The sequence below is a fragment of the Danio rerio genome, chromosome 4 (genome assembly GCF_049306965.1).
Source record: "Danio rerio strain Tuebingen ecotype United States chromosome 4, GRCz12tu, whole genome shotgun sequence".
Taxonomy (NCBI): domain Eukaryota; kingdom Metazoa; phylum Chordata; class Actinopteri; order Cypriniformes; family Danionidae; genus Danio; species Danio rerio.
The window spans coordinates 42,691,307-42,701,823 of NC_133179.1; the positions used below are offsets into that span (position 1 = coordinate 42,691,307).

The window sequence follows — 10,517 nt, forward strand, 5'->3', positions numbered from 1 at the left end:
GGATGTCCTTTATCAGCGTTATTATACACATTAGTTGCTGAACCATTAGGCTTAGCTATAAATGGAGAAAAGGAAATTAAAAGGTTTAAAATAGAAATCAATAGAACAGAACAGAAGATTTTCCAGTATGCTGATGATACCACTCTATTTTAAAAATTTTTTAAAAGTGTTGGAAAAGCTATGGAAATATTTGATAAATATTGTCGAGGATCGGGAGCAAAAGTAAATAAAGAAAAAACTGAATATATGAAGATGGGAAAAGTAGACGTTCCACAAGGAAATTGGGAATATAAAGAACAAAAAAATTACATAAAGATCTTAGGCATTACACTGGGATATGATGAAATTAAAACTAGAGAAATAATTTGGGATGAACTTATAAATAAAATGGAAAAAAGATTATGTTTTTGGAAGCAGAGAGTGTTGTTTTTAAAAGGAAAAGTACTGGTATTAAATTCTCTTTTTCTATCTAAGATGTGGTATGTTTTAAGTGTTGTTAGTCTACCTACGTGGGTGTATAAGAAAATAAAAACTATGATTTTAAAGTTTTTATGGGATGATAAACCATCTAAAATTGCATATAACACTATCATTGGAAAGGTGGATGAGGGAGGACTAGGACTTATAGATCCATGGATAAGAATGAAAAGCATGAGAATTAAAACATTAAAAAAGTTTTTAAATGAAGACAATATTCCATGGAAAAGCATAATGAGTTATTTTATTAATAAATGTGGACAAATAGGAGATGATTTCTTATGGATGGCATTTAAAGACCGCATGATAGAAAATATTCCTGAGTTTTATAAAGAGTTGTTGAGAACATGGAAATGCTTTTATAATAATATACAAACTGAGATTGAAGGGAAAAAACTTTATTTACAGCAACCCTTATTTTTAAATCAGAACAATAAAAGCAAAAAGCAAATGTTTTATGAGAACTGGTATGCAGTGGGTTTTAGACAAGTAAAAGACATTTTATATGATTTACCGACTCAAGCAATAATAGATACACTGGAGGAAATAGAAGATGTAGATGATAAAGAAAAAATTGAAGATCAATACAAGAAGTTAAGATTAGCATTACCAGATCACTGGATCAAAACTATTGAAGAGAATGAAAAAGAAACTGAAAATAGAAAAATAAAAGTTTTTTTAAAAATGGATGAAGATAAAATTAGTATCAATGATTGTCCTATCAAGATGTTTTATACATGTTTGTGTAATACTGTGTTTAAAAAACCTAAATCAAGAGAATTTTGGGAAAAGTTATTTGAAAACTTTGATACTTCAAATATATGGAAAAATGTAAGATCAATTTTAAAAAGTCCAGCATTGGAAAACTTTGATTTTATGTTAAGACACAACTGCATAATGACAGAGATCATCTTTAAAAAGATTGGGGTATCACAAGATGATTTGTGTAAAGTGTGTTTGGAAAAAAAGGAAGGCGTGTTACACCTATTTTTAAATTGTAAAAAGTTGAGTTATTTTATGAAGATGTTGTAAACAATGGTGTGTAATTTTCTGTATGATGAAAACATTATTTTAGAAGAATGGTATACACTGTTTTTATTTGGTTTTAATGGGAAAACAAAAAATAAGTTTGCTCTTAATTATATGTTGACTCTTGCAAGATTTACAATATGGAAAAGAAGAAATATTATGAAACAAAAGAAAAAAGAAATTCCATTGGTTTTGTTGTACAAACAGATTGTGACTGAGGAAATAATGGTTATATATGACTATTGCAAAATGTATGAAAAGATGGACATTTTTGAAAAATGTATTACAAAAAAATAATCCATATATTGTACAAACTTGGACTGGTTTTGAAGTTTTCTTACCTGGAGATTTTTTAATATTTTATCTTTTAAATATTTGTATGTATAAATGTCATGATTGTTGATGATGTATTTTTTAATTAAGAAAAAAAAAAAAATGGCGCTGCGTTCAGGTCGCAGTCTCCTCTGGAGGCGTGGGTTCGAATCCCACTTCTGACAAACCTTATCTTTGGCTACGCGTTCAGGCTCAAGTCTTTACCTCTCTGGCACCATGTCCGAGTGATACAGTAACACTGACAAAAAACCGCATCAATCTCCTTGTGCCAAAATTTATGCAGCGTAGCAGTGTCCCTGGCAGCCTTAATGGGCTCTTTAGACTGTAGGTTTTAAGGCGTTTGCAATCAAGGTATTGTCCACAAAAACTCGGAAAAGCATGTGAACAAAACAATGGACGAGGGCTTTAATGCAAGTGAACCAAAAGGGGATCAAAAGTACTGTCTTGGAATGCCATGTAGTGGAATGTCCTGGGATGCCGTTGATTTTTAAGGCAATGGGATTCGCAGACTTGCTTCAGACTCAGGAAATGTTCTTGGAACTTCACATCACCTGGCCTCCAGAGGAGCTGTAGCTTTTTTTGCCCCGGGGAAGCATGATCCACACGGAAGGGAATAAAAAATGCTGGCCAGTCATCTAAGCGCTTCCAAGTGCCAAAAGGTAGCACATTGCCCCGTGTGAGGCTCGAACTCACGACCTTTAGATTATGAGACTGACGCGCTGCCTACTGCGCCAACGAGGCAGACTGTTGAACCTGGGCAAACTGGGTAACACCAGCTTCCATGTCACGGTGCTGCGGAGTGGCTCCCAGGAGACAGCTTAAGTCAGGCAAGCATGTCAGAATGGCCGAGCGGTCTAAGGCGCTGCGTTCAGGTCTCTGTCTCCTCTGGAGGCGTGGCTTCAAATCCCACTTCTGACAAACCTTATCTTTGGCTACGCGTTCAGGCTCAAGTCTTTAACTCTCTGGCACCATGTCCGAGTGATGCAGTAACACTGACAAAGCACCGCATCAATCTCGTTGTGCCAAAATTTATGCAGCGTAGCAGTGTCCCTGGCAGCCTTAATGGGCTCTTTAGACTGTAGGTTTTAAGGCGTTTGCAATCAAGGTATTGTCCACAAAAACTCGCAAAAGCATGTGAACAAAACAATGGACGAGGGCTTTAATGCAAGTGAACCAAAAGGGGATCAAAAGTACTGTCTTGGAATGCCATGTAGTGGAATGTCCTGGGATGCCGTTGATTTTTAAGGCAATGGGATTCGCAGGACTTTTCGTCAAATCCTCGCACAATGTTAATTCATGACATTTGACAGATCCACGCCGAACGTCAAGCGACACCGTGATAGGAATGGGAGCATCTTACCATCATTGCTTCAGACTCAGGAAATGTTGTTGGAACTTCACATCACCTGGCCTCCAGAGGAGCTGTAGCTTTTTTTGCCCCGGGGAAGCATGATCCACACGGAAGGGAATAAAAAATGCTGGCCAGTCATCTAAGCGCTTCCAAGTGCCAAAAGGTAGCATATTGCCCCGTGTGAGGCTCGAACTCACGACCTTCAGATTATGAGACTGACGCGCTGCCTACTGCGCCAACGAGGAAGACTGTTGAACCAGGGCAAACTGGGAAACACCAGCTTCCATGTCACGGTGCTGCGGAGTGGCTCCTAGGAGACAGCTTAGGTCAGGCAAACATGTCAGGATGGCCGAGCGGTCTAAGGCGCTGCGTTCAGGTCGCAGTCTCCTCTGGAGGCGTGGGTTCGAATCCCACTTCTGACAAACCTTATCTTTGGCTACGCGTTCAGGCTCAAGTCTTTAACTCTCTGGCACCATGTCCGAGTGATACAGTAACACTGACAAAAAACCGCATCAATCTCCTTGTGCCAAAATTTATGCAGCGTAGCAGTGTCCCTGGCAGCCTTAATGGGCTCTTTAGACTGTAGGTTTTAAGGCGTTTGCAATCAAGGTATTGTCCACAAAAACTCGGAAAAGCATGTGAACAAAACAATGGACGAGGGCTTTAATGCAAGTGAACCAAAAGGGGATCAAAAGTACTGTCTTGGAATGCCATGTAGTGGAATGTCCTGGGATGCCGTTGATTTTTAAGGCAATGGGATTCGCAGGACTTTTCGTCAAATCCTTGCACAACGTTAATTCATGACATTTGACAGATCCACGCCGAACGTCAAGCGACACCGTGATAGGAATGGGAGCATCTTACCATCATTGCTTCAGACTCAGGAAATGTTCTTGGAACTTCACACCACCTGGCCTCCAGAGGAGCTGTAGCTTTTTTTGCCCCGGGGAAGCATGATCCACACGGAAAGGAATAAAAAATGCTGGCCAGTCATCTAAGCGCTTCCAAGTGCCAAAAGGTAGCACCTAGCCCCGTGTGAGGCTCGAACTCACGACCTTCAGATTATGAGACTGACGCGCTGCCTACTGCACCAACGAGGCAGACTGTTGGACCTGGGCAAACTGGGAAACACCAGCTTCCATGTCACGGTGCTGCGGAGTGGCTCCTAGGAGACAGCTTAGGTCAGGCAAGCATGTCAGGATGGCCGAGCGGTCTAAGGCGCTGCGTTCAGGTCGCAGTCTCCTCTGGAGGCGTGAGTTCGAATCCCACTTCTGACAAACCTTATCTTTGGCTACGCGTTCAGGCTCAAGTCTTTAACTCTCTGGCACCATGTCCGAGTGATACAGTAACACTGACAAAGCACCGCATCAATCTCGTTGTGCCAAAATTTATGCAGCGTAGCAGTGTCCATGGCAGCCTTAATGGGCTCTTTAGACTGTAGGTTTTAAGGCGTTTGCAATCAAGGTATTGTCCACAAAAACTCGGAAAAGCATGTAAACAAAACAATGGACGAGGGCTTTAATGCAAGAGAACCAAAAGGGGATCAAAAGTACTGTCTTGGAATGCCATGTAGTGGAATCTCCTGGGATGCCGTTGATTTTTAAAGCAATGGGATTCGCAGGACTTTTCGTCAAATCCTCGCACAACGTTAATTCATGACATTTGACAGATCCACGTAGCAATGTCCCTGGCAGCCGTAATAGGCTCTTTAGACTGTAGGTTTTAAGGCATTTGCAATCAAGGTATTGTCCACAAAAACTCGGAAAAGCATGTGAACAAAACAATGGACGAGGGCTTTAATGCAAGTGAACCAAAAGGGGATCAAAAGTACTGTCTTGGAATGCCATGTAGTGGAATCTCCTGGGATGCCGTTGATTTTTAAAGCAATGGGATTCGCAGGACTTTTCGTCAAATCCTCGCACAACGTTAATTCATGACATTTGACAGATCCACGTAGCAATGTCCCTGGCAGCCGTAATAGGCTCTTTAGACTGTAGGTTTTAAGGCATTTGCAATCAAGGTATTGTCCACAAAAACTCGGAAAAGCATGTGAACAAAACAATGGACGAGGGCTTTAATGCAAGAGAACCAAAAGGGGATCAAAAGTACTGTCTTGGAATGCCATGTAGTGGAATCTCCTGGGATGCCGTTGATTTTTAAAGCAATGGGATTCGCAGGACTTTTCGTCAAATCCTCGCACAACGTTAATTCATGACATTTGACAGATCCACGTAGCAATGTCCCTGGCAGCCGTAATAGGCTCTTTAGACTGTAGGTTTTAAGGCATTTGCAATCAAGGTATTGTCCACAAAAACTTGGAAAAGCATGTGAACAAAACAATGGACGAGGGCTTTAATGCAAGTGAACCAAAAGGGGATCAAAAGTACTGTCTTGGAATGCCATGTAGTGGAATGTCCTGGGATGCCGTTGATTTTTAAGGCAATGGGATTCGCAGGACTTTTCGTCAAATCCTCGCACAATGTTAATTCATGACATTTGACAGATCCACGCCGAACGTCAAGCAACACCGTGATAGGAATGGGAGCATCTTACCATCATTGCTTCAGACTCAGGAAATGTTCTTGGAACTTCACACCACCTGGCCTCCAGAGGAGCTGTAGCTTTTTTTGCCCCGGGGAAGCATGATCCACACGGAAGGGAATAAAAAATGCTGGCCAGTCATCTAAGCGCTTCCAAGTGCCAAAAGGTAGCACATTGCCCCGTGTGAGGCTCGAACTCACGACCTTCAGATTATGAGACTGACGCGCTGCCTACTGCGCCAACGAGGCGGACTGTTGGACCTGGGCAAACTGGGAAACAACAGCCTCCATGTCACGGTGCTGCGGAGTGGCTCCCAGGAGACAGCTTAGGACAGGTAAGCATGTCAGGATGGCCGAGCGGTCTAAGGCGCTACGTTCAGGTCGCAGTCTCCTCTGGAGGCATGGGTTCGAATCCCACTTCTGACAAACCTAATCTTTGGCTACGCGTTCAGGCTCAAGTCTTTAACTCTCTGGCACCATGTCCGAGTGATACAGTAACACTGACAAAGCACCGCATCAATCTCGTTGTGCCAAAATTTATGCAGCGTAGCAGTGTCCATGGCAGCCTTAATGGGCTCTTTAGACTGTAGGTTTTAAGGCGTTTGCAATCAAGGTATTGTCCACAAAAACTCGGAAAAGCATGTGAACAAAACAATGGACGAGGGCTTTAATGCAAGTGAACCAAAAGGGGATCAAAAGTACTGTCTTGGAATGCCATGTAGTGGAATGTCCTGGGATGCCGTTGATTTTTAAGGCAATGGGATTCGCAGGACTTTTCGTCAAATCCTCGCACAACGTTAATTCATGACATTTGACAGATCCACGTAGCAATGTCCCTGGCAGCCGTAATAGGCTCTTTAGACTGTAGGTTTTAAGGCATTTGCAATTAAGGTATTGTCCACAAAAACTCGGAAAAGCATGTGAACAAAACAATGGACGAGGGCTTTAATGCAAGTGAACCAAAAGGGGATCAAAAGTACTGTCTTGGAATGCCATGTAGTGGAATGTCCTGGGATGCCGTTGATTTTTAAGGCAATGGGATTCGCAGGATTTTTCGTCAAATCCTCGCACAACGTTAATTCATGACATTTGACAGATCCACGCCGAACGTCAAGCGACACCGTGATAGGAATGGGAGCATCTTACCATCATTGCTTCAGACTCAGGAAATGTTCTTGGAACTTCACACCACCTGGCCTCCAGAGGAGCTGTAGCTTTTTTTGCCCCGGGGAAGCATTATCCACACGGAAGGGAATAAAAAATGCTGGCCAGTCATCTAAGCGCTTCCAAGTGCCAAAAGGTAGCACCTTGCCCCGTGTGAGGCTCGAACTCACGACCTTAAGATTATGAGACTGACGCGCTGCCTACTGCGCCAACGAGGCAGACTGTTGAACCTGGGCAAACTGGGAAACAACAGCTTAAATGTCACGGTGCTGCGGAGTGGCTCCCAGGAGACAGCTTAGGTCATGTAAGCATGTCAGGATGGCCGAGCGGTCTAAGGCGCTGCGTTCAGGTCGCAGTCTCCTCTGGAGGCATGGGTTCGAATCCCACTTCTGACAAACCTAATCTTTGGCTACGCGTTCAGGCTCAAGTCTTTAACTCTCTGGCACCATGTCCGAGTGATACAGTAACACTGACAAAGCACCGCATCAATCTCGTTGTGCCAAAATTTATGCAGCGTAGCAGTGTCCATGGCAGCCTTAATGGGCTCTTTAGACTGTAGGTTTTAAGGCGTTTGCAATCAAGGTATTGTCCTCAAAAACTCGGAAAAGCATGTGAACAGAACAATGGACGAGGGCTTTAATGCAAGTGAACCAAAAGGGGATCAAAAGTACTGTCTTGGAATGCCATGTAGTGGAATGTCCTGGGATGCCGTTGATTTTTAAGGCAATGGGATTCGCAGGACTTTTCGTCAAATCCTCGCACAACGTTAATTCATGACATTTGACAGATCCACGTAGCAATGTCCCTGGCAGCCGTAATAGGCTCTTTAGACTGTAGGTTTTAAGGCATTTGCAATTAAGGTATTGTCCACAAAAACTCGGAAAAGCATGTGAACAAAACAATGGACGAGGGCTTTAATGCAAGTGAACCAAAAGGGGATCAAAAGTACTGTCTTGGAATGCCATGTAGTGGAATGTCCTGGGATGCCGTTGATTTTTAAGGCAATGGGATTCGCAGGATTTTTCGTCAAATCCTCGCACAACGTTAATTCATGACATTTGACAGATCCACGCCGAACGTCAAGCGACACCGTGATAGGAATGGGAGCATCTTACCATCATTGCTTCAGACTCAGGAAATGTTCTTGGAACTTCACACCACCTGGCCTCCAGAGGAGCTGTAGCTTTTTTTGCCCCGGGGAAGCATTATCCACACGGAAGGGAATAAAAAATGCTGGCCAGTCATCTAAGCGCTTCCAAGTGCCAAAAGGTAGCACCTTGCCCCGTGTGAGGCTCGAACTCACGACCTTCAGATTATGAGACTGACGCGCTGCCTACTGCGCCAACAAGGCAGACTGTTTGACCCGGGCAAACTTGGAAACACCAGCTTCCATGTCACGGTGCTGCGGAGTGGCTCCCAGGGGACAGCTTAGGTCAGGCTGGCATGTCAGGATGGCCGAGCTTTCTAAGGCGCTGCGTTCAGGTTGCGGTCTCCTCTGGAGGCGTGGGTCGAATCCCACTTCTGACAAACCTAATCTTTGGCTACGCGTTCAGGCTCAAGTCTTTAACTCTCTGGCACCATGTCCGAGTGATACAGTAACACTGACAAAGCACCGCATCAATCTCGTTGTGCCAAAATTTATGCAGCGTAGCAGTGTCCATGGCAGCCTTAATGGGCTCTTTAGACTGTAGGTTTTAAGGCGTTTGCAATCAAGGTATTGTCCACAAAAACTCGGAAAAGCATGTGAACAAAACAATGGACGAGGGCTTTAATGCAAGAGAACCAAAAGGGGATCAAAAGTACTGTCTTGGAATGCCATGTAGTGGAATGTCCTGGGATGCCGTTGATTTTTAAAGCAATGGGATTCGCAGGACTTTTCGTCAAATCCTCGCACAACGTTAATTCATGACATTTGACAGATCCACGTAGCAATGTCCCTGGCAGCCGTAATAGGCTCTTTAGACTGTAGGTTTTAAGGCGTTTGCAATCAAGGTATTGTCCACAAAAACTCGGAAAAGCATGTGAACAAAACAATGGACGAGGGCTTTAATGCAAGTGAACCAAAAGGGGATCAAAAGTACTGTCTTGGAATGCCATGTAGTGGAATGTCCTGGGATGCCGTTGATTTTTAAGGCAATGGGATTCGCAGGATTTTTCGTCAAATCCTCGCACAACGTTAATTCATGACATTTGACAGATCCACGCCGAACGTCAAGCGACACCGTGATAGGAATGGGAGCATCTTACCATCATTGCTTCAGACTCAGGAAATGTTCTTGGAACTTCACACCACCTGGCCTCCAGAGGAGCTGTAGCTTTTTTTGCCCCGGGGAAGCATTATCCACACGGAAGGGAATAAAAAATGCTGGCCAGTCATCTAAGCGCTTCCAAGTGCCAAAAGGTAGCACCTTGCCCCGTGTGAGGCTCGAACTCACGACCTTCAGATTATGAGACTGACGCGCTGCCTACTGCGCCAACAAGGCAGACTGTTTGACCCGGGCAAACTTGGAAACACCAGCTTCCATGTCACGGTGCTGCGGAGTGGCTCCCAGGGGACAGCTTAGGTCAGGCTGGCATGTCAGGATGGCCGAGCTTTCTAAGGCGCTGCGTTCAGGTTGCGGTCTCCTCTGGAGGCGTGGGTCGAATCCCACTTCTGACAAACCTAATCTTTGGCTACGCGTTCAGGCTCAAGTCTTTAACTCTCTGGCACCATGTCCGAGTGATACAGTAACACTGACAAAGCACCGCATCAATCTCGTTGTGCCAAAATTTATGCAGCGTAGCAGTGTCCATGGCAGCCTTAATGGGCTCTTTAGACTGTAGGTTTTAAGGCGTTTGCAATCAAGGTATTGTCCACAAAAACTCGGAAAAGCATGTGAACAAAACAATGGACGAGGGCTTTAATGCAAGAGAACCAAAAGGGGATCAAAAGTACTGTCTTGGAATGCCATGTAGTGGAATGTCCTGGGATGCCGTTGATTTTTAAAGCAATGGGATTCGCAGGACTTTTCGTCAAATCCTCGCACAACGTTAATTCATGACATTTGACAGATCCACGTAGCAATGTCCCTGGCAGCCGTAATAGGCTCTTTAGACTGTAGGTTTTAAGGCGTTTGCAATCAAGGTATTGTCCACAAAAACTCGGAAAAGCATGTGAACAAAACAATGGACGAGGGCTTTAATGCAAGTGAACCAAAAGGGGATCAAAAGTACTGTCTTGGAATGCCATGTAGTGGAATGTCCTGGGATGCCGTTGATTTTTAAGGCAATGGGATTCGCAGGACTTTTCGTCAAATCCTCGCACAACATTAATTCATGACATTTGACAGATCCACGCTGAACGTCAAGCGACACCGTGATAGGAATGGGAGCATCTTACCATCATTGCTTCAGACTCACGAAATGTTCTTGGAACTTCACACCACCTGGCCTCCAGAGGAGCTGTAGCTTTTTTTTGCCCCGGGGAAGCATGATCCACACGGAAGAGAATAAAAGATGCTGGCCAGTCATCTAAGCGCTTCCAAGTGCCAAAAGGTAGCACCTTGCCCCGTGTGAGGTTCGAACTCACGACCTTCAGATTATGAGACTGACGCGCTGCCTACTGCGCCAACGAGGCAGACTGT

The 10,517-nt window shown here is 44.2% G+C and overlaps 12 non-coding genes across 12 annotated transcripts; 4 read left to right on the top strand and 8 right to left on the bottom strand.

Annotated features, from left to right (window-relative positions):
- Positions 1-2,507: 2,507 nt before the first annotated feature.
- On the bottom strand, positions 2,508-2,580 carry trnam-cau (transfer RNA methionine (anticodon CAU)). Its single transcript has one exon. It is a non-coding gene; the product is annotated as a tRNA-Met (tRNA).
- A 782-nt stretch (positions 2,581-3,362) lies between these two features.
- Positions 3,363-3,435, bottom strand: trnam-cau (transfer RNA methionine (anticodon CAU)). Its single transcript has one exon. It is a non-coding gene; the product is annotated as a tRNA-Met (tRNA).
- Positions 3,436-3,529: 94 nt separating this feature from the next.
- On the top strand, positions 3,530-3,612 carry trnal-cag (transfer RNA leucine (anticodon CAG)). The gene has a single exon. It is a non-coding gene; the product is annotated as a tRNA-Leu (tRNA).
- A 605-nt stretch (positions 3,613-4,217) lies between these two features.
- trnam-cau (transfer RNA methionine (anticodon CAU)) lies at positions 4,218-4,290 on the bottom strand. Its single transcript has one exon. It is a non-coding gene; the product is annotated as a tRNA-Met (tRNA).
- Positions 4,291-4,384: 94 nt separating this feature from the next.
- On the top strand, positions 4,385-4,467 carry trnal-cag (transfer RNA leucine (anticodon CAG)). Its single transcript has one exon. It is a non-coding gene; the product is annotated as a tRNA-Leu (tRNA).
- Positions 4,468-5,906: 1,439 nt separating this feature from the next.
- trnam-cau (transfer RNA methionine (anticodon CAU)) lies at positions 5,907-5,979 on the bottom strand. The gene has a single exon. It is a non-coding gene; the product is annotated as a tRNA-Met (tRNA).
- Positions 5,980-6,073: 94 nt separating this feature from the next.
- trnal-cag (transfer RNA leucine (anticodon CAG)) lies at positions 6,074-6,156 on the top strand. The gene has a single exon. It is a non-coding gene; the product is annotated as a tRNA-Leu (tRNA).
- Positions 6,157-7,039: 883 nt separating this feature from the next.
- On the bottom strand, positions 7,040-7,112 carry trnam-cau (transfer RNA methionine (anticodon CAU)). Its single transcript has one exon. It is a non-coding gene; the product is annotated as a tRNA-Met (tRNA).
- A 94-nt stretch (positions 7,113-7,206) lies between these two features.
- Positions 7,207-7,289, top strand: trnal-cag (transfer RNA leucine (anticodon CAG)). Its single transcript has one exon. It is a non-coding gene; the product is annotated as a tRNA-Leu (tRNA).
- An 883-nt stretch (positions 7,290-8,172) lies between these two features.
- On the bottom strand, positions 8,173-8,245 carry trnam-cau (transfer RNA methionine (anticodon CAU)). The gene has a single exon. It is a non-coding gene; the product is annotated as a tRNA-Met (tRNA).
- Positions 8,246-9,304: 1,059 nt separating this feature from the next.
- Positions 9,305-9,377, bottom strand: trnam-cau (transfer RNA methionine (anticodon CAU)). The gene has a single exon. It is a non-coding gene; the product is annotated as a tRNA-Met (tRNA).
- A 1,060-nt stretch (positions 9,378-10,437) lies between these two features.
- trnam-cau (transfer RNA methionine (anticodon CAU)) lies at positions 10,438-10,510 on the bottom strand. The gene has a single exon. It is a non-coding gene; the product is annotated as a tRNA-Met (tRNA).
- Between the last annotated feature and the right edge of the window lie 7 nt (positions 10,511-10,517).